Raw genomic sequence first — 22,340 nt, 5'->3', positions numbered from 1 at the left:
ATCCAAATGTGGAGGTTTGAAATACCGTCCACTCTTGATGGGATAGTCTATTTCCTCCGCCTACCAGGTACTATCCGAGATATGGTCTCCCCAGTCTTCCTCTATATGGGCAAAATGCAAATCGTTATCTTCCCACCACTAACCTTCAACTACTAACAAACAGTTGTTCGACTCAACTTGTATCATTTTCACAGTATAACTCTCCCCCTCAGGACGATTAGATGTTGCGGTCTTTCAGCCATCTTTAATCCATTCTCGTTCAAATTGCCCCAGCACAACTTCACGTTCAACATCCGTAGTTTACAACACCCAAATCTTAGGTTTGTATTTTCGTATTACTGCCCTCTGGCAATTTCTCTTTTTTTTTTTTTTTGGATTTTTTGGCTACTACAGCTACTATGACCTTCTTTTCCTCTGGTTTAGCTCAAGTTTTCTCTCCTTTGTCTGATTCATCACTCAATCACCCCTGTTGTCAGTCGATAAGCTTAGATCAAACTAATTGATCTGTACATTGCCTTGGTCCTATTCCTCAAAGAATTGTAGGTTGTCCAAATCTTCTTCCAGATCCACAAGATCATCTAGCACCTTGCTTGGGCCGTCTTCCCTAACCAAAATAATGTCCACTGAGGTTGGCAGTACTACCTCAGGCTTGGTTTGAGTAACAAGAACAATGCAGTAGCTCGGGTCATATTCCCCCTCACATAAGTCCTAAGGAATTTCCAACAACAGACCGGTATCTCCTTCCGAGGTCAAAACCTTATTTTCTTTAAGTGTTGTCACCACATATTTATGAGGCTTAAGTTGTGGATTTGGCTGTGTTCATTATGCACAAGTCTGTGCTATCAGGGATGAACAATACAGGCTTTGGTAGGTGAGAGAGGGTGATATATATGCTTGGGTCGAAGGTGGGTGGTGGTGTATAGATGAGATGGATATTTCTGGGTCGGGGGACTTGGTTATGGACAGGGAGTGGGTTGGTGGTCATATTTGGCTTTTGGGGTGGAGTTATGACTTTGTTATCAATGAGATATTGAATATCATGGCATAGGCAGAAGCACCGGTTAGTTTCATGACCGTGCTGTTGATGGAAAGCACAGTATTTGGTGGGGTCGTGCTTTGGTGGAAGTGGTCGAGGTTCTAGGGGTTTCAGATGTCCCCTTTTGATTAGCACCTGCATGGCTCGAGATAGAGTCATGTAGAGTTGGTTGAAAGTTCTACCCGGAGATCGGGTAGGGTTGGAAGTTTGTGGGCCCATGTTGGCAAAGGGGTCGGCAGGTTTGGTTGTGGTGATAACACTCCCTTCTAACGGCCTCGCAGTTGTGCTACCCCCGGCGGCATTGGAACTGCAAATAAAAGGCCTCTTGGCCAACTCTTTTTCGTCAATGATGACACCTTATTTCATGGCGTCTTCAATTTGAATCCCCATTTCATGAAGCTCTTTGAAGGAAAATAAGGGGAGACCAATTATTTTTTGCAACAACTTGTCATGAAGGTTCCGGACAACCATTTTGATCTAATATTTCTTTGAGGGTTGAGTGGTCATCATTGACGCTTTGGCCCTCTATCTGGTTACAAACTCAGAGTAGCCCTCATTTGGCTCCTGGCGCGGTGCTTTAAAATCACAAGTTGTGATCTTAATCTGCGTGTTGTAGGAGTATTGAGCAATGAAGGACTCGGCCAATTCTTCCCAATTCTACTTCATCGAATCCTCCAACTTGGTGTACCAGATGACAGCTATACCCGACATAGTTCGGCCAAAGAGCGATAACTTCTACAGTTTGGTCAAACCCATTAGTTGTAGGATATCTGAAAATAGCCGTAGATGCACCATTGGGTCCCTAACACCATCGCAGTGGTCAATATGCGTCATTTTAAACTGCTCTGGCGAAGTAACTGCAGATTTAGTATACCCATCCTTTATATCTAGAATAGAGTTAACCTCTTGTGCTTTCTTAAACAGTTTTTCTAGTTTGTTGACCTTAAGCATAGTTGGTTCCACCTCAAATTCAAAAGGTGCCTCAGCTTGATAAACTGGGGCTCTAGATGTTTGTGCTGGAATGGGATCTACTTGGACGGGAAAAGCCAGAATATCCTCGGTTTGTGGATCCTGAGCTGTAGTAACATTGGCAGCGGTACCAGGTATAGAGATAGTCATATTAGGTGTGTGGGATACAGAAGCCGTAGCTGGCTGCTTTTGTTATTGTTGCAACCTATTTGTGACTTTAACTTGACGAGTCATGTCGTGTTGGAGTGAGTCGACTGACTGCTGTAGATAGAGTAGTAATTCTTCCAAATCAGATGGCGGATACTGAGCCATTTTGAGAGTAGATGGATGTGCTTGAGGGAACTGAATGTAGGTGAACTGAAGGGTGATTGCTGAAATAGCTGAACTGGTGACCTTTATCTGACCCTTCTTCGCCTTGCAACTGGTGACATTGAGGCAAACACTGGCTGTTCCCGAACAAGATTTCCGACCTTACAAAGTCTTCCAACACGAGTCCAGCATACTTGGGGGATATCAGAACTTTTTGAAGCTATGTTTTTAGATTACCTTGCAAAAGATATAAAAAAAGAGCAGCAAAATTAGAAATCGGACAACACTTCAACTAAGATTTTATCAGAACAGATATGATCAAAGCTGTAGGACTGTACTCCTTACTGAATTTTACCTCAAAACAGATACCAACTGTGCCACTGATATTAACATTTCTGTACAGTTTCACTGTAAATCATATATTAGTTCAAGAAAGCCAAAACACTCCTATGAGGGGGTAGGATTACCTTGTCCTAGGTTTTGACATGATCTAGGGTTTCACTACTTCAAGCAAGTAGTTTCACAAAATTCTGCATACGGGTGAGCATCCTGTCCTATGTTGGAACAGTCACTATGGCTTTACTATATACAGCTAGGCCGATTGGTCAAAAGGGTACCTCAACAAAATTACCTAATATACCTCTCATACCTAACACTGAGAAGTGGAAGGAGGATTAAGCGGTACGACGGTAATCCAGATCCAAGGGTTGTGTTTCCAATATGGCAGAGCCCACGACCGATCAGCCTTTTGGTAAGCTTTTTAGGTAAGCCTTCGACAAACCGTCCAAGAATAGCAGATAAAAAACACAGCGACTTAAAGCACCAATGCGAATGCAATGCAAAATCTGCAAATAAAATTTCACATCATGAAGTTCGAGTCAAGTTCTCTAATTTCTGTAGTAGAGTTGCTAGAAACTATAGTTGGTTTCTCGTGCTCCTTAGAGGGGTTTAGTCTCTTTGGATACAATAGCCTTACAGTTCGGACTCCCACGGTTCTAAATCTGGTTTCACAAGTGAAATGTGAAATAGAAAAAACACAAAAGAGTTCAAATCCGGTAAATCTGTGGAAAATCGATTTACAATCAGAAATGCTAAAAACAGATTGCATTGTCAGATTTTAGAGCTGCCACCTAAATATTTTTGAAAAATTTAGGAAACCCATGACTCATGCCAAAGGCCACTTGTCCTTCATCACCAAAGTGTCTTGGCTCGGGAACTTAGGTATGAGAGGGAAAGGTCGTGAATTGAGCACCCCACTCACTGATCAAAGATCGACATCTACTAATCATAATGTGATTTTTATATACAGTATATGCACTTGTTCCGATTGTTATGTTAAACATTACTTATGTGAGGTACACAAGTATAGACTATTTACTCATTTTGGAACACTTTGATTTTATGTTTGTTTGCAAAGAGTTTTGGAAATGTGCTACTCGAAAGAGTAAGCTCATATGTACATTTATCAAATCATCCCAACCTAAGCAAAATAACCTTCATCCACCAGCATTCAAGATATATATCAAATAATCATTGAGCCTCATGGTAATATGCTTGATATAACAATACAAACATACATGCAATATGCTAAAGCAAGAAATGTTCACCTAGTACTCAACCGATGCAAGCCAAAATGGAAGAAATAGTTAGAAAAATGCACGCTCTAATATGCAAATGACTAATGCAACACATTAAAAATGCAACTACTAGGTTCGATTTCTTGACACGTCATCTGGCTCAACTCAAAGCATGCGATAGCGCATGTATTCAAGTAAGTAAGAAATGACAATAATGTTAAAATGATAAATCGAACCCGATGCAAAAAATAAAAAGAGGGTATTTTTACACATGGTAATATTACGAGTGTTACAAACATGAATGCAACCATCGTAAGAAAATAAATAAAAGGGAGAAGGAATGGGGGTTGGAAGACATACATAATATTACGAGTGTTACAAATTGGCCCTCGCACGAGAGTGTCTGAATGAATGTCCTAATTTAAACGAATTATTACAATACTGAATAAATGGAGCAAACTAATTAATTAATTATTACAAATCCGAATGAATCTAATTTAATTAATTAAATCTAATTTAAATGACTCGAACGGGAAACAAGGACCCGAATGTGCACAATCGAGAACATCCTCTTGGAAACCTCTCTGTTTTGCTGTCAGAATCTGTTTTGTCCACAGTCAAAAAATTAATCTTTTTTTGCCCCAGCTTCTACTCTGTTTTGTAAGAAAAATACCACTGTCTGTACAAAAAGACGACCTTGGAAAGTGGTTGGCCGAATAGGAAGGTGGTCGGCCGAACAGGAAAGTGGTCGACCGACCACTGTTTTTGGGTTCTGCCCTGCTGCCATAGAATTGAAACAGAGCAAAAACTAAGGGCTTGTTTGGTTTGCTTTTAAGAGAGTTGTTTTTGAAAAAAAATTTGGGGAGAGAGTTTAGAAATTTTTTTGGTTTGTTTGGTTGTATATTTTGAAAGTAGTTTTGGAGTTTGGGATGATTTGATATTTTGTTATAATTGAGTAGATGCGTGTGAGAAAAAAAGTGATTGAGAATGAGAGAGGAAAGAGAAAAAGTGATTGGTTGATATGTAAGAGAGAGAAAGTGATTTTGAATTTTTTTTTCAAAAACAACTCTCCCAAAAACAAACCAAACAAGCCCTGAGTGTTTCCAGGAGATGTTTATCCTTTCTGCCTCTCCCTATCATGAAACTGATCAAGAGAGGAGTAAACTCGATTCACGAACCATCAATTGTTGCAAGTTAGTTACGTGATGATCTATGAACTGATAAGACAAAAAGCTCAATAAATGGATATAAAAGACCAACAACACCTCTTCCCTATCATGGAGTTACTTCAAGGGAAGTGGTAGACGTTGTTTCTTGAATCATTAACATCGCTAAAGAGTATGTAGTGATTCAAGACTCAATAGGTTCAATATAACGTCCGATTGAACCCAATTCAATTTTGTTACCCTTTTTTTACCAATTTTACTCCAATTTAAACCTTTTTTGCATTACCTTGCCATTCTTTATTCATTTGTGTCCAAAAGTGATGACTACGTCCACTAAGTGCAAAAAGTGATAAAGAGAAGTGTCCAACAAGAAGTTGTGCTTAACATAAGAGAGATGTAATGCCTTGGTAATGAATCTCTGAAGAGATTAAACCATTAAGTATGGAAAGTCTCTTTCTCAAGCTTTGAGCAACAATTTAGTGTTGGATATACCTATTAATCCAAGGAAAAAAAGAAAGAAATGAGAGAGGTTGCAGAGATGGTTATGAAAATGTGATGATCATACGTTTGAGTATTTATACAAATATAATGAATGAAAAGCTATTAACTCAAATAGAGTGGTGTCTAAAGCCTAAACCCTCAAACCCATGAGGACTTTACAACACCACAAGCATAGCATTCAAGGCATAAATTAACTAAACAATTAAAACAGCCCCAAAATAGCAAAAACAATGCTGGAATCATGTTGAAAAGCCAGGAAAAGTAAACCAAAAAAAGAAGAGAATAAAGCTAGTAAGCAAGCCTAAGGAAGGGTGGCTAACCCCTCCACTTTTGGGACCTTAAAATCACATGTTTTAGCCTCTAAAAACTCTAGAAATCAGTAGCTAAAAGTAAAGAAACAAGTAGGAAACACAAGGATATAAGCTATGGCATAAGGTTCAAGAAAGGGTGGTTAACCCCTCTACCTTTGATAGAATTTAAATCATAAGTTTCAGCGCACAAAATCAATCCAAAATAGTGTGAAAAAGAGAAGAAAAGAGTGGTATAAACAAAGCAAAAGAAGGCAAATGTATACCTCTTAAAGAGAATATACTTTTTTGTTCACAAACCACAAAGTGATCACCTTCAAGAGTTGAAATTTTGGCTCAATAATCTCAGCAAGAAGCCTCAAAATTTTGGTTTAGAAAGTGTATGTATATTGCAAAGTGGAGAGGGAGAGTGTTTGGTAAGTTTTTGGCTCTTGGCAAGTTTTTCTAACCTAAAACCATGAGGGATGGTCATCTATTTATAGAAAAACAGATTCCTTTGTTGGAAATATCTGTATTGAGCTAGATGGTGCAAGACATGCACATAGGGGGACAACTAGCAGCAAAATATCTGTCTGCCACTAGACATGGTCGGCTGGCTATGGAGGGGGACGGCTTGCCAATAAAAATTGGCCTGCCGGCCACTTTTTGGCCAGCAGGCCTTTGAGTAGTCGGGTTGGAAAAAATTAGATTTTGGTTCAAAGATGGTGCAAGGTTTGGGCTTTGAAGCTTAAAAACCGAAGCCTTTTGCTAAAGAAATTGAGTGATTTGGACAGCGTAACAATTCATCATTAAGTGTTCACTATGAGACACCTAAGTCTTAAAGGTGGTCAAAAATGGGGTGTCTCCATGGCTGTTCTAGTTAGTATGCCCTTATTTGGTAGAAAAGTTGTTAGGCCTTCATTTCAAACTCTGTTTGCTTCAATGCCTTTTCCACCCCGTCCATCTCATCCATATCAACATCCTTTCCATATATTGAGTCATGGTTCTTGAATTCTTCATATTCTTCAGGGAGATTCTCTGCTTTGTATTGGGTTTGAATATGAATAGCATAAATCTCTTCCAATGATTCGCTGATGGCCAGGGTATTCTTATGCCAGTTGAATATGAGAGAGAGACAAAGAGAGTTGGTCCAAGAAGGTATGAAGTTTTGTCTAAGCCACTAGATTGAGGGTATGGCTTTCGAAAGACTATATCACAAGCCCATAGAAGGTTCTTGTGAGAGGTGTCGTCTCAAAGCACTTCAAGGGACAGGTAGGAGAAGACAACAAGCAAAGTTTAGGCTTTATACTACTGGTAGATAGTGGGAGGAGCTGGGGCTTGGTATGGGGCAAAATGTCAGTCTTCGAAGAGGGTGGGTTTCAATTTCTCAATCTAATTAGGATTATGAGGAATAGGAGGGGCAGCAGGGTCCATCCCAGAAGAATGTGGAAATGAGTGTTCATTCACACACTCTAGCCAATCAGAAGAGCAGAGTTTTTCCTTCTTGGCCAAGTGGGAAGGACTCAATCCTAGAGCTTCGATTGGATTGGGAGTCTTCTGCACTATTTTTTATGGCAGCATGGATGTATACCACGCTAAAAGTAAGTTGTCTTCTAGGCAGCGAAAACGATCAAATGGTATATAAGGATATAATACTGAGCTGTGAGAAGAAGGAAGAACCAAAGTAGGGTCATCGAATTCAACAAATCTATAGTGAATTCGCTCCCTTGTTTGAGGTTAGATTGGTTTTGGCCAGGTATCCCAACCAGTGGCTTTTATAGAGGAGGAGACAGCTTCATCCCAATCAGAGACCTTTAGAGTGGATGAAAAGCCTTCAAGGTCAATATAAGCAAGTTTTTGTTCTAAAGGTGTGTATTTTGCGAGAGCCTCCATGACTTGTATAAATGGAAAAGGGTAAGTATAGCTAATAAATGCGTGTGAGTTCTTTCGAGGTCGGCCATTGTTGGCTTTTTTGGCTTTCGAAGGTTACTTTCGTAATTATGAGCGTGCCAGCAAGGATCAATCAGTCCTTACAGAATTGCCAAACAATTATTCAGACGATTGTGTTATGGTTCTTTCGGTCTCAATAAAGAGGACTTTTACTGGTGGCTTACTGGTAATTAAACTTCAGAAAATCTGAACATAAGAACAGTTAACTAAACTGGAGTATTTCATTAGTATAAAAAGAACTTACAATGATCTCAGTTCCGTAGAGAATTACAGCGACAATGTTCTTGACAACTACTCCTACAAATGAAGTGCAGCGCAGAAACTAAAAATACAGGAATATAAAGGACAGGAAATAACACTAGAATATGTAAAGTGATTCTTTAGATTTTTCTTCGTCCACTTCTCTGAAGTCCTTCCTGCTATTTATACTCTCCGAAGATAACCGTCGAATTGTACTTCAAACCGTCGAACTGCTCCTCCGTAGTCGCTGATCATGCTACCTTATAAGTAGTCCCACTACGCCTTCACTTGCAGTTAGGCTTCCCTCTTATATTTGAATTTGAAATGTGAGCAACCGTTGAAGCCACGTCACTGTACGTCTCTTTATTGATCTACTACTACTCCGTATTAATTGCCACGTGTATGATCAGGATCGAAGACCTACCTGGTCTCCCCATATTACCCTCACTTCGCCACGCGTCGGATTGTCACTGGCTTAGTACAAAATGTGTAGCCAACATTACCCCCCGCACTAATATACCCAAGACTTGGTGATATTAGTGGATCAGAGTCCCTTTTCCCACGTCTTAGAACGTGCATGGGTTTTGCATCTTCCTAGAAATGCAACTGTCACACACCATCTGTATTAATACTCTCGTCTTGATCCTTAAGAGTTTTCACTGTCTTATCATTCGAACAGACTGATACATTTCATGGCCAAATTAATTCCATCTTCCAATGATAAAGCATACGAAGAGTCATATGTCGATGCTATTCCTCGTCGAAAGCATGCATTTATTAGCCACCTTTACCCACCTTTCTATATTCAGGTCATGGACGCCTTTGCAAATTATCGACCTTTGGATTACGAACACATTGCTCTTAATCCTTTGATTCAGAAGGCTAACATCAAAGACATAAGAATTTTCCCTTCTGACCTACCTTTACAGTTCGAACAATCTACTCTCAAACCTCTGATTCGTAAAATTACAAATATAGATTTGAGCAACTCTTCTTCGCGAATTTCTGTATGGGATAACGCTGCAGCTGCTTCCTCTTCTGGCTCTTCTGGAAGTTCTGACTGGACGAACTGGTCAGTACCTGAGACTCCTGATTTAAGGGAGCGAATCAACCACCATTTTGTTGAGTTCACTGACCCTTTAGAGTTTCCCTCCTATGCTCGAAGTTCAGTTGTTTATCCTTATGTGCCCATTGACCATCGGCGTAGTCTGGAGGAGAATCTTCTTGTAGCATGGTATACATCTTCCATGCCTACAAAGATAGTGCACACTGCCCCACGTTCAGAAGAAGCCCAAGGGTATAACCCATCATTCTTAGCCCAGAAGGCAAAGCTCTGTTCTTCTGACTGGCTTGATTATATTAATGCCTTTGTTCCTTCTGCTCCCATATCATCCCCGGAAACAGAAGCGTCCACATCTTTTTCTTCATCCCCAGAAGTTGAAGTATGCACACCTTCTCCCCCACCAATTCTTTCCTGGACAGAGAAACTAAAGATTGCTCTATCCATGGAGAAAGTCTTTCCTCCTTATAAACCTCCACCTCCTCCTACCTCAGCTGAGCGGAAACAGGCTCTACTCCTGCTTGCAGCCTTTTCTCATTTGCCTTTCAATGTACTCGAGGATGAAGTCCCCCTCACAAACCTGTAATGGGCTTGTGATATTCTGACTATGGGTAATGTCCTTAATCCCCTTGCTCAGGCAGAACTTCACATGTTTCTAGACCAACTTCCATTACTTCTTCACTGGTATCGCAATTCTATGGCTACTACACAATCATTAGACCAGCTTTTGTCCCTTCGAATTCATACTCAATACGAAGCAGAGAACCTTATGGAAGAATTCAATGATTTCAAGAATAAAGACTCTGCCTATTGGGATGATTTAGATATTGATGAATTGGAACAAGGGTTAAGAGAAGTGGCCTTCGAAATAAAGGCTGAAAAACTCTACTATGAAGTGAGAGCACATCAACTTATGCAGCCGATGGTAGAAAATTTAGAAGATAGAATAAGGAAAGAACAAAAGTTCATTGATCATTGTTGGACCAAATTTCATGATCTTGTTATTTATTCCATTCCTTATTTTTATGAGCTCGAGTTCATACCGAGATAGGGTCAGCTGATGTAATCACTCTGATCTTAATATAAACAAAATTTGTCTCTGTTTGACTCTATCTTCACTTGTATATTTTTTACTTGTTGTTTCAAGAGTCAACTCAGAGCTCCGAACTTCGAACAATTTCATCCTTTAAATTTGGACTTAATTGTTTTAAATAAAACACTAAATGAGCCAATTGTAACATTTTCAATTTGTGGAGTTGAGTTTTGGCTAATTTTCAATTGGAAACAGTGCTTCGAATTTAACAATCTTATATTCAAAACCTGTTTTGATCATAGACAACACCTAGTCATTGTCATTATTGCTTTTGATGTTTCGAACACCAAATCCCATCCTTAAAGAAACTCAAGTTTTGCTTCGAAGGACATTACCTTTATTAAAGGAACTCAGGTTTTGCTTCGAAGGACATTACCTTTGTTAAAGAAACTCAGGTCCTGCTTCGAAGGACATTACCTTTGTTTTTAAAAACAAAACTCCAAAAACAGGTCTTTAAGCCCTTCTTAAAATACTCGAGTATTTTTATTTCCTGGGTAGGGCAACCCACTTCGAAGCTGGATTCTCTGTTCTCGAAGCCGTTTGACTCGGCTTCGAAGCAAAATATCTTATTTCGAAGCCAGTCTTAACAACCGGACTTTGTTTTTCCCTCCAAAAGCATCAATGTTGAAGGAAGCTTTTGTACTCGTACTTTTAATACTTAACAGCTCATGTAATATATTTTTAAATGCGAGAGCTTTTAAAACCCTTTTGTTTCGCGTTCTGAAATCACTTGCTCTTCTAATCTCACAAACTTCTCTTATTACCGATCATCGACCTCTCTCTACTTCCTTTCCGAAGAAAAGCATACCGTCAATGGCTTCTCCTTCAGTATCAGTCGTAGAGCGTATGAGCCCATCTGTGGCCCTAAAGAGGATTATTGACGCAGAATGCGAAAAGTACAAAGCTGGGGAGAAGAGCGCTATTGATGGACGCATCTTTGTTCCTCGACGTCATGTGCAATCGGACTACGTGCTTGGGCCCATATTCAAAGAGGTCCTCACTGAACTTCCAGCCTTGTACCCCCGATTGGAAAACCAATGTCTTCTCTATGAAGGTGGTCTTGACTGGGGGAACTGGAGGATGAATCGCCCCCACCGATGCTGGCCCACGGTGAGATCAGAGTGGCAAGAGTGGTATGATCGGGTTATTCCTGCTCGGACCCTGGACCTTCAAGAACTCTGCCTTCTCGATGCTCTCAGACTGTCTAGGGTAACTATTTCAGAAGACCCTTTCCTTGTTCCCGCTGCTCTATGTTTTTGGAATCCTGTTTTTAACTTCTTCCAATTTAGATGTGGGATGATGGCCCCTACTGTTCTTGATATTTGCCATTTATTGGGACTATCTCCCATTGGCACTCCTTTTGGACCAGATTATCCTGATTTAGCAGTCCCTTTCTCTCTCCCCTCCCTTAACTCATCTTATAGTGATTTTGCTAGGGCTGAGAATAAAAGACAGGGCCCTGTGACTGATAGGGAATTTTTTTCTTTCTTATTGTATTGGCTTTGTAAATTCCTTTTTTGCACCTCTTCTCAGAGAATTCTGCCTGAATTTGCCCCTCTTGCCAAAGCCTTTGTTTTACAGAAAAAGGTGGCCTTAGCCCCACATGTTCTAGGGCATGTATATAGAGTCTGCTCCCTTTTTTGTGAGAAGCCTTTGGATGCTAATCAAGGGGGACCATTCTGGATCCTTCAGTTTTGGCTTTTCGCCTATTTTACCGAATTACAATCCAAATGTCTTAAATTTTCCGAGCCAAACCCTCTTACCCATGGCATGAGGATAGCCAATGCTTCCCTTTACCCTTCTACCTTTGCTTTTTACTTTTCTTTCTTCCATCAGCTTCCAGCCTCCCTTCCTACTTATCGCTTTCGTCCCTTCGAACCTTCCATAGGTCCATCTTGGTTGAGGAACTTTCTAAGTGACCAGTCCTGTACTTCACTTGCTCACCAGGATATATGGGCTTCCATTCTGATTCCCAGAGAGCTATTTATTGGGACTTTAAACCCGAAGGCATATAAATGTATTGCTGAACCTTACTGTCCAGCGCAGTTTGCTAGACAATTTGGCCTTTCACAAGGGGTCCCAATACCCCTCTGTAGCAACACAAATCTCAGCCTTACCAGAAGGGACTTGAAAGTTCGAAAATCAAGGCTAGAAGAGGCAACTTTGAAATTTGTAGATGACTTGGCCAACTTTGAATTCACCCCTTTCATTCCTCAAGGTACCGTGTTGAAGAGGTACCAAAACTGGTGGGTGATTAATATGGAAATTTATCTGGCCATTCCACCTTCAAGCCTACTAACAGTGTTAGATGTGATCAAGCCCAAAGAAACCGGGGGGGTCACTTCTTCCATTGTTTCAGAATTGGCACATGCTGCTCCTGCTGCTTCAGTTCCTCCTAGAGTCACTCGGGCTGCCTCGAAGAAAGGTATACCCTTGTCTCTTCTCCTTTTGTCTTTCATAATGCATTTTGCCTTGTCTTTGATTCTTCTTTTGTGGAGGTGGCCAATCACAAAAGAAAAGGAGCCTTTTTGAACTCGAGAAGGGAACATCCAATATTCAAGGGGGAGAAAAGGAAGAATCAGATGAAAAGGAAGAGTTATTTTTAAAAAGAAAGAAGAAGGCGATCGTCTTTTCATCCGACTTGGTAACTGCCAGAGAGTCAGAAGATGAATTCATTTCTCTGGAACCTAAATCACAGCTTGAAGATTTTGAGGGAAAAGTTGAGAAAGAAATTGAGAAAAAACAGACCCTTCCAATACAGAGGAAAAGAAAAAGAAAGATGACTGTTTCTCCTTCCGATATGGTCGAAGACTCTGATTCTGAGACAATCGCCAAAGCCATAGAAAAGAGAAAAAAGGTGTCTGCTCCTACTCCTATCTCAGTCGAAGATACCATCGAAAAAGCAGCCATCAAGACAATAGAGCAAGAACATCCTAAAACCATGATTGTCTTTGAAAGAGCTGAGAAGAGGCGGCAACAACAGTTTCTGAGAGATGAAGTTGCTGCTGCTGACATACTACAAAGGGAAACTGTAAGAAATCAACAAACTGCCAGAGATTACACCCTTCGCAGTTCCCCTATTATCGCCGATACTTCTGAAGCAGGTAATTTTATGCTTTTGCGATTTTTCCTTTGTTAGCATTTGGTAACAAGTTTTGACATTGCTTTACATTTCTTCCTCATGCAGCAGCAACCTCTGAGCTCATCTTTCCGACACCTCTCTCAGTTTCATTCGAGGCAGATCAGACGCAGGATGTAGGGACTTCTCAGACCATGCTCCCCTTTTCGGGGTTTAGATTTTCTACACTTTTCCTGAGGCCAAGCATTCCTATACCTTTTCCTCTTGGTTTAGCTCCCTGTCTTTCTCACTTGACTCTTGACTTTCCCCAATCCACTTCTTTACTGAGTCTTGCTCCTCTCTCCCCTTCTAAGGAGGCTCCAAGTGCTGCCTTGTCTTTGATGAGTGCTGACAGCTCTCCAATTCGTGACTCACCATCTTTACCTAGCTCCAGCCCTCCTTCTCTTGATTCATTGGTGACCAGGACCATGGAAACCATCAAAGATGCTCCACCCATTTCTCCTGTTGCTATGCAATCTCCTGTGTCTCCCAAGGCAACTCTTTCTGCTCCCCTCATGTCTACTGATGAAATTGATATTTTTGAAGCAAGATTAGCTAGCCTTTTTGACATCATCTCTACTTCTCCGTCATTCGATGAGGAGACTGAGCCATTTGCTTTAGCTGATTCTTTGCTGGAAATCTTTGGGAGCTCTCATTCCCCCAGCAACCAACCTTCTGTGCCTTCGATAGACTTAGACACCTGTCTAGACCTGCTAATTTCTTTTTCGAGGATTCCCTTCGAGGCTCTACAAAGGCCTATAATAAAAAACGGGTTTCTTCAATGCTGCAAACTTGCTGAGCAGTCCGGTATGGATGTCTCTAACCATCTATCTCAGGCAGCAGCTACCATTGAGTTTTACATCAGCATTTGTCATGCTGCCAAGGCCGCAGATGAGAAATTGGTCAGAGATCAAAGCTTTGTTTCTCAAGTGCATACTGAAATATCAACGCTTAAGGAACAACACTCCTCTGCCTCTCACTTCCGAACTCAATTGCTGGAGAGGAAAGCTCAGCTCGAAGAAGAGCTTTCTGCAGTGAATCAAGCCTTAATCCGAACCGACCTCAAACTGCAAATCACCAATCAAGGACTGGCTGATCACAAGAAAGATATGACTGCAGCTATTCAAATGTTTGCATCATTTACAAATAGGAAATCTGTTGTACAAAAACAGCTAAAACACTGTAATGATTTTTGGGCCAACTTGTGGCACAATGTACTCGACTCTTTATAAAGCATTTCCTTGTTTATGTTCTTGTATTCACTGTTTATTTTATTCCCTGTGTTTCCCAAATAGTTGGAAAATAAGGTTTTAAATATCTGCCATTAATCTTTTTGGGATGCACATGACCACTCAGATCTTTCAAATGGTATGCCCCAAAAGGCAAAACTCTATGAATTTGATATGGTCCTTCCCAGTTGGGTGACCACTTGCCAAATCTATGGCTTCTAATCCCTACTGGGAGTATTGTCTTCCACACCAAATCACCTTCATCAAAGCCAATGTGTTTGACTTTCTTGTTATAATTTTTGGCTGCTTTCTTCTTCTGTAAGAGAATGCTATTCAATGCCAAAATTCTGGCTTCATCTATATTTTCTAATTCCAAGCACATACTTTGATAGTACTGCTCAGGATCCAACTGATCTTGGGATCTTACCCTTAAGGATTTAACATTAATCTCCACTGGTAACACTGCATCATGCCCATAAACTAAGGCATAAGGAGTAACTCCCGTGCTTGACCTTGGGGAAGTTCTATAAGCCCACAATACATCTAACAATAAGTTGTGCCAATCTCTCGGATTATCTTCCACAACTTTTTGTATTCCTTTTTTTAAGGACTTGTTAGATGACTCAGCTTGACCATTGGCTTGTGCGTAGTATGGAGTGGAATTCACAAGGCTAATCCCGAACTCAGCCACAAAAGACTTCACCATTTTCCCATCAAAAACAGTCCTATTATCGACCGTTATCGTTTGTGGGATGCCAAATCTATGGATCAAATCTTTAATGAACCCAATAACCTCCGTCTGATCTACAGCTTTATATGGTTTGGCTTTGACCCATTTGGTGAAATAATCGGTAGCCACCAAAATAAAACAATGATGTTTCGAAGAGGGAGGGTGTATTTTCCCTATCATATCCATGGCCCATCCTCTAAATGGCCAAGGCTTTACTACTGCATGTAGATCAGTTATGGGCACACGCCTTATTATACCATGCTTTTGACATGCCTGGCAGCCCTTTGCATATTCTATGCAATCTTTAAGGGCAGTCGGCCAGTAATAGGAATGTCTTCGAAGCAGCCATCTCATCTTTACACCAGGCTAATGTGCACCACAGATACCTTCGTGAACTTCAACCATAGCTATTAATGCTTCCTTTGGCCCTAAACATTCTAACAATAGACCATCTCCCCCTCTCTTGTAGAGATCATTGTTGTATATGATATATTGCATAGATTGCAATTTAACTCTTCTGCTGGCTTTCGATGATGGGCCAGCCAAGTATTGTATTATTGGATGTCTCCAATCCTGTTCCTGCAGATCATTATAGTTGATTTCCAGGACCATGTTCCTCTCACTCAAGGGAGGTATAGGTTTTTGGTATGTCGTTTGGCTTACATCCCAATGGGTACCATCTTTATTCTTGAAATTCGAAGCTTTCTGCGCCGCATCGTTAGCTCTATTATTCAAGAATCTCGGGATATAAGTTACATTTACTATTTCAAATTGAGAGAGCAAATGTAATGCGACGACATAATAAGGCAGCATACTTATACTTTGACACTTGAAAATCCCTTTTACTTGGTTAACGACCAATTGGGAATCTCCAAATACGTCAACTGCATGTACTTGTAATCCAATAAGAATTTCCAATCCTACTATCAAAGCTTCATATTCAGCTTGATTATTAGAACAAGTGGTTCCATCTATTCTGAAACCATGTGTGGTTTCAATTCCTTGTGGTGACTTGATTACTATACCAATTCCAATTAGGCCATTGGCTTTTGATCCATCGAACCACATTTGCCATGGTTCAACACTAGCCATGCTGAGTTCCATTATTTCTTGACCCTCTGTTTGAGATGGATGGTCTGCCAAAAAATTGGCTAAAACTTGTCCTTTCACTGCCCTTTGGGGCACATATTCTAAATGAAATTCTGACAAGGCTAATACCCATTTACCAATTCTTCCCCTCAACATAGGTCTAGATAACATGTATTTAACCAAATCTGTGGTTGCAATTACCAAGACAGTTGTAGGCAAAAGGTAATACCTTAATTTCATTACAGCAAAATACAATGCAAGGCAAAGCTTTTCTACAGCTGAATATTTACATTCGCAAGAATTTAAAAACCTACTAAGGTAATACACAGCTTGCTCCTTGCCTTTCTCATTGTCTTGGGCCAAAAAAGCTCCCAATGAATCTTCTGCTGCGGCTATGTACAACTTCAAAGGCTTAACGCCATTTGGTGGCATCAGTACCGGAAGGTTGGCCAAGTAGGCTTTGATTCCATCGAAAGCACTTTGATGCTCCGTTGTCCACACAAATTCCTCTTCATCTTTCAGCCTTAATAAAGAAAAAAAAATTTTAGTTTTCCCTGCAGTGTTAGAAATGAATCTTTGAAGAAAATTAACCTGACCAAGGAACTTTTGTAATTCTTTCTTACTTGATGGAGGTCTGGCTTGAATGATGGCTTTGGCTTTATTCTGGTCGATCTGTATTCCTTTCTTGTGTACTACATAGCCCAAGAAGTTTCCAGATGATACGCCAAAAGCACATTTAAGAGGATTAAGCTTCAATTTGAACCTTTTCATTCTTTCAAAGGCTGCCTCTAGATGAAACAAATGCTCCTCCATGGACTGGGATTTAACCACAATGTCGTCAATATAACATTCTAAATACCCACCAATAAGGTCATGAAAGATAGTGTTCATAGCCCTCTGATATGTGGCCCCAGCATTCTTCAGGCCAAACGGCATTTTGACCCATTCGAAGGTCCCAATATTCCCAGGGCATCTAAATGCTGTCTTATGAACATCTTCCTCCGCAATGCAGATTTGGTTATAGCCTGAGTGTCCATCCATCATTGATAAAATGTGATGTCCTGCTGAACTATCTACCAACAAATCTACTATAGGCATAGGATATTCATCTTTTGGAGTTGCCAGATTTAAGTTTCTAAAATCAATGCATACTCTCATTTTGCCAATTTTCTTGACTACAGGTACGATATTAGATAGCCACTCAACATACCTGGCTGTTCTGATAAAGCCTGCCTTGAGTAGTCTAAGAATTTCTTCCTTGACTTTCTGTATCACCTCTGAACCCATTCTTCTTGGTTTTTGTTTGTATGGCTTGAAGTTAGGCTTCATGGGAAGCCTGTGTTCCACTAATGACCTATCCAATCCTGGTAGTTCATTGTATGACCATGCAAAACAATCTTTATATCTTCTTAGAATAACCAACAACTGGTCCTTATCGGGAGAACTCAACCAAGCACTTATATAAATGGGTTGTTGTATAGAATCTTCCCCCAAATTTATTTCTTCTAAAGGGTCTTGTATCTGAGTACCTACTGGAACCCCTTCTTTAATCTTCTCTGACTCCGCAGGAATCTCCTTGCTATGTTTTGCTTCCAGGCTCTTTGATTCCTCCTCTTTATTTTCCTCCTCATGGACAAAATCTGTCCAAAAGGATTCTTCTTCCTGTATCTCTTGGACCTTTGTTTCTACGTCCAATGCACAGTATTTATCAAGAGTTAAAACTTTGGCTTGTTGCTGCTTCCGCATGCAGAAAATCATCATGACCTCTTTCTCCTGCTCTCGAACTTTCTGGACTATTGACTTTATATCCAATATTGAAAATTTGATTAAAGCCAAAGGTCTGGCTTCTGGTGCTTCATCTTGCTGCCTATAACTAGGCATCATTGTCATCTTTAACCTCTAATTCTTCACCAGCACTCTCCTGGACTAAATGCTTCAGGCGTGCTACTTCCTTATCAGCCGTTTCTTCGGCTGAACCATCGAATTCCATCAGTATACTGAGCGGTGCCACACCGTCAATATACAACTTGGCTTCTGCGAAATCAGCACAAGCTACGAAAGGTTGAGGATCTGCATTAATTTCCTCCGTCTTCCTATTGCCCAAAGCTATTATCATCTTTTGATGCAGAGAGGAAGGCACGCACTTATTAGTGTGGATCCAATCTCTACCAAGTAAGGCATTGTACTTCGCATTGCTATCGATGACGAAAAACGCCGTCATGCAGTCCTTGGTTCCCACACTGAGGTTGATGGGTAGAATTCCCTGGGCCATCTGCTTGTCTCCAGCAAAACCAGCGATGGTTGTACTGGTTGGGATCAACCTGGGATTCCTTTTCCCTAATTTCTTCAAGGAAGATTTCGATAATAAGTTCATCGCCGCTCCATTATCCACCAAAACTCGGTTTAACTGAACTCCATTGAAGAAGGCCTTAATGTACAAAGGCTTAACATGTTGCGTCATGGAATTCGAGGGATATTCAAATGGATACGAGAGGTTAATGCTTACCACTTCCTCGCTCTCATATTCAGCTTCCATCGGGGTAACCATTTCGCAATTATCTTGCACCATACTTGCTTGTGAATCTTCACTAGAGACCTGAATTGGATCAGTTTCCTGCCCCTTTTGGTTCTCATCTCCAGCTTGGAATTCCTGTGGTAGTATGTGTACCATGTTCACTGATACTGGGGGAAACGAGCCAAACTGGATGGCTGGCTGTACCTGTTTCCCCTCTTGGTCACTTTGGTCGACTTCCTCAGAAACATCCTGCATGATGCATTCTGGTATTTTATTGCTAACGGGTCCCTTCGAATGATTTTCCTCAGCTGGCTTTTCAACCAGAAATGTTTGTTCAGCCATGAAGGCTTTGAACATTTCTTCTTCCACTATTTCTTTCTTCTGGCTTACGCCAACATCTTCTTCCGTTTCGCTATCACTCTCCATCAAAGCTTTCTCCAACCCTGTTAGACTTTCCTTCTCTCTGGCCTTTAGTTCAGAATAAACCTTGACCAACTGTTCTCTGCTGCGATCCACCTCGTTTTGTGTAACTGGCTTTGAACTCTGGTCTGACTTTCGATTCTTCTTTTCTCCAGTCTGGATCATCGAAGAACTCTCTCCATTTTCTTTCAGGTCTCTCTGGTATTGGGTGTACCTGCGCTGAATTTTTCTCCTTTGTGATCTGGAAATAACGGGGACCATATCTGGTTCCCTCGTTTTTGGGTGTTTCAGCAATACCCAGTTGTTGGGAGCCACCAAAGGAGGCTTAACCATCCTACTTTGATTTCCAAAATTCCTTTGGGAAGGCATTTCCCTGGGTTTGTTTTGCATCACAAACCAATCTGGGACTCCAGGTACCCACGAACTTGTTGACCCAGACGTTGGACCACCTCTTTCTTCTTTCGAGGTCACCTTCGAAGCTAGCTGTGAAGACAATTGTTTGGTCCTGTCTCCAATCTTTAAGCCTGATTCAGGTTCTTGGTGAGGGTGATCATTTTCTGTCCTTCGTGAAGCTGGCCCAAGGGGTCAATTCCTGGCTTTGATACCAAAACCTGACCTCTTCTCCACCCTTCTTTCAGAATGACTACTCTCCAACCTGTAATAGTTAGGAGATCTGGACTCATAGAAAGGCCTCTTGCCTTTAGCATACATTCTATCAACTGCAGGTTCAACCACTAATGGCTGCTGTCTGACATTAACCGGATACGGCCTTTTGTTATAAGCATTGGTTGGTTTGGGACGCCTCTGCACATCCCTGTAATACTGCTTCCCATCGACTGGAAGGCCCTTCAACCACTTATAACTCAGTCTGCACCTGGGACACATTCGCTACATCACGGCTGCTTCTAGGGAATCATCATCCAGTGCTTCTTCATCGGAGTCTTCCTTCTGACGTGGGAACTCTCGTCCCATGGCTGGTGGACTTCTAAGGTCTTTTTTGGTTGCTGTCTGGTTGGCCACATGCATCTGCACATTGACTTCCTCCAATTCTTTCAGAGACAAGTTCTGAAAGTCTGACATAATGACATTGGCTGCCACCTCTCCAATTTCTAGAAATGGATTGCTATCGATCCCCATGGCTTTTTCAGTTTTGGCTGGGAACTTCAAACTCCCTTTCCGAATTTGTTCTTGGATCCTGTCTCGAAAAACAACACAGTTTTTAGTCGAGTGAGACCAAGAATTATGCCATTTGCAATATATTTTTCCTTTAAGTTCATCAAGAGATGGAATTTTAACACCCTTTGGTAACTTAAGGAAGTTGGCCGCAAGCAAATTGTCATGACCCGAACCCCCCTATGGGTTAAGGACACAACCGGCCAGTAATCCTGAGATTACCTACGGCCTCAGTCCAAAAGAGACAGAACCTGTCAGAGTAAAGGGGCCAAACGGAAGCAATAAATAAAAACTTTGTCCATTGAGCCGTGCTTATATGCACATCAAACAAACCATACTCAGATACGTTAATAACCCACATCAAAAGTACAGTTTCACAAAATTCATTACAGACAGGATCAACCAAAACGAGTCAACCTATGACAGACTATTTACAGATATACATAAAGTCCTTGCCGGCAAGACAAAACATAATTACATAGCAAAAAGGCAAGGGTAGGTCCCAAGAGTGAGACGCAAGGCTGACTTCCTCAAAACTCGGATTTTTCCTAGCGGACTTCACTGGGGCTGGGTTTGGACTTCCCTTGGCTCACCTACAAACACATGAATGAACGTGAGCGATAGCCCAGTGAATAATATCAAATGCAGAAATTACATAACAATGTAGAACAACATGTTCCAAACGGCCTTGGGCCCAATTCATACTCCTATTCATGGCAAAACGGCCTTCGGCCCATTCACTTATGTCGAAACGGCCTTCGGCCCATCCATTTCTGTCAAAATGGCCTTCGGCCCATTCATTTATGTCAAAACGACCTTCGGCCTACTCGTTCATGTCAAAACGACCTTCGGCCTACTCGTTCATGTCAAAACGACCTTCGGCCTACTCATTCATGTCAAAACGACCTTCGGCCTACTCATTCATGTCAAAACGGCCTTCGGCCCACTCACATGTGTCAAAACGACCTTTGGTCCATTCATTTACATCAGGACGACCTTTGGTCCATTCATTTATATCAAAATGACCTTCGGTCCATCCATTCACATCAGGACGACCTTCGGTCCATTCATTTATATCAAAACGACCTTTGGTCCATTCGTTTATATCAAAACGACCTTTGGTCCATTCATTTATATCAAAATGACCTTCGGTCCATTCATTCACATCAGGACGACCTTCGGTCCATTCATTTATATCAAAACGACCTTTGGTCCATTCGTTTATATCAAAACGACCTTTGGTCCATTCATTTATATCAAAATGACCTTTGGTCCATCCATTCATTCCTGTCAGACTTTTGTCCACAATCCCAATTAACAACTCATAAAGTTTAAGGGAATAAACAATTGGACATTGACAAGCTTTCGAATAATTATATTACTCACAGTGATCGGCTTGTGGATTCGCCCTGGAGCTTGACCCTACACATTCCATGAACACAGAAGGGTCATTAACAATTCAATCCGTTCCTTAATTCACTTATTCCTCTTTAGGCTTTATTCTTAACTCATTAACTCATTTATAATGTTTAACACACGCCTAAGAGTGATTACAAATGAAAGAGAACGGAAAACGAAACACAGAACGCATGAGCAAAATTGCAGAAATTAGGGTCCCCGCTCGAGCGTCAATTCACCAGCTCGAGCGGACCCTCAAGGCCTGCAAAAGTACTGGTTGCATGAAAAATGCGCTCGAGCTGAAGGCCCGTCTACAAAACTCCACGCTCGAGCGTGAGTTATCCCGCTCGAGCGGACATCCAACTCTGCAAAAGTGCTGGGAGCACGATTTTCACGCTCGAGCGGCCATTACCCCGCTCGAGCGGACATCAAAATTCTGGGTTTCCCAGAATGTGTTCTTGAGCTCCAAATCGGTTTTCC

Source organism: Camellia sinensis, chromosome 6 (genome assembly GCF_055761805.1).
Source record: "Camellia sinensis isolate YWXY chromosome 6, ASM5576180v1, whole genome shotgun sequence".
Lineage (NCBI taxonomy): Eukaryota > Viridiplantae > Streptophyta > Magnoliopsida > Ericales > Theaceae > Camellia > Camellia sinensis.
This window is presented reverse-complemented; position numbering follows the sequence as displayed.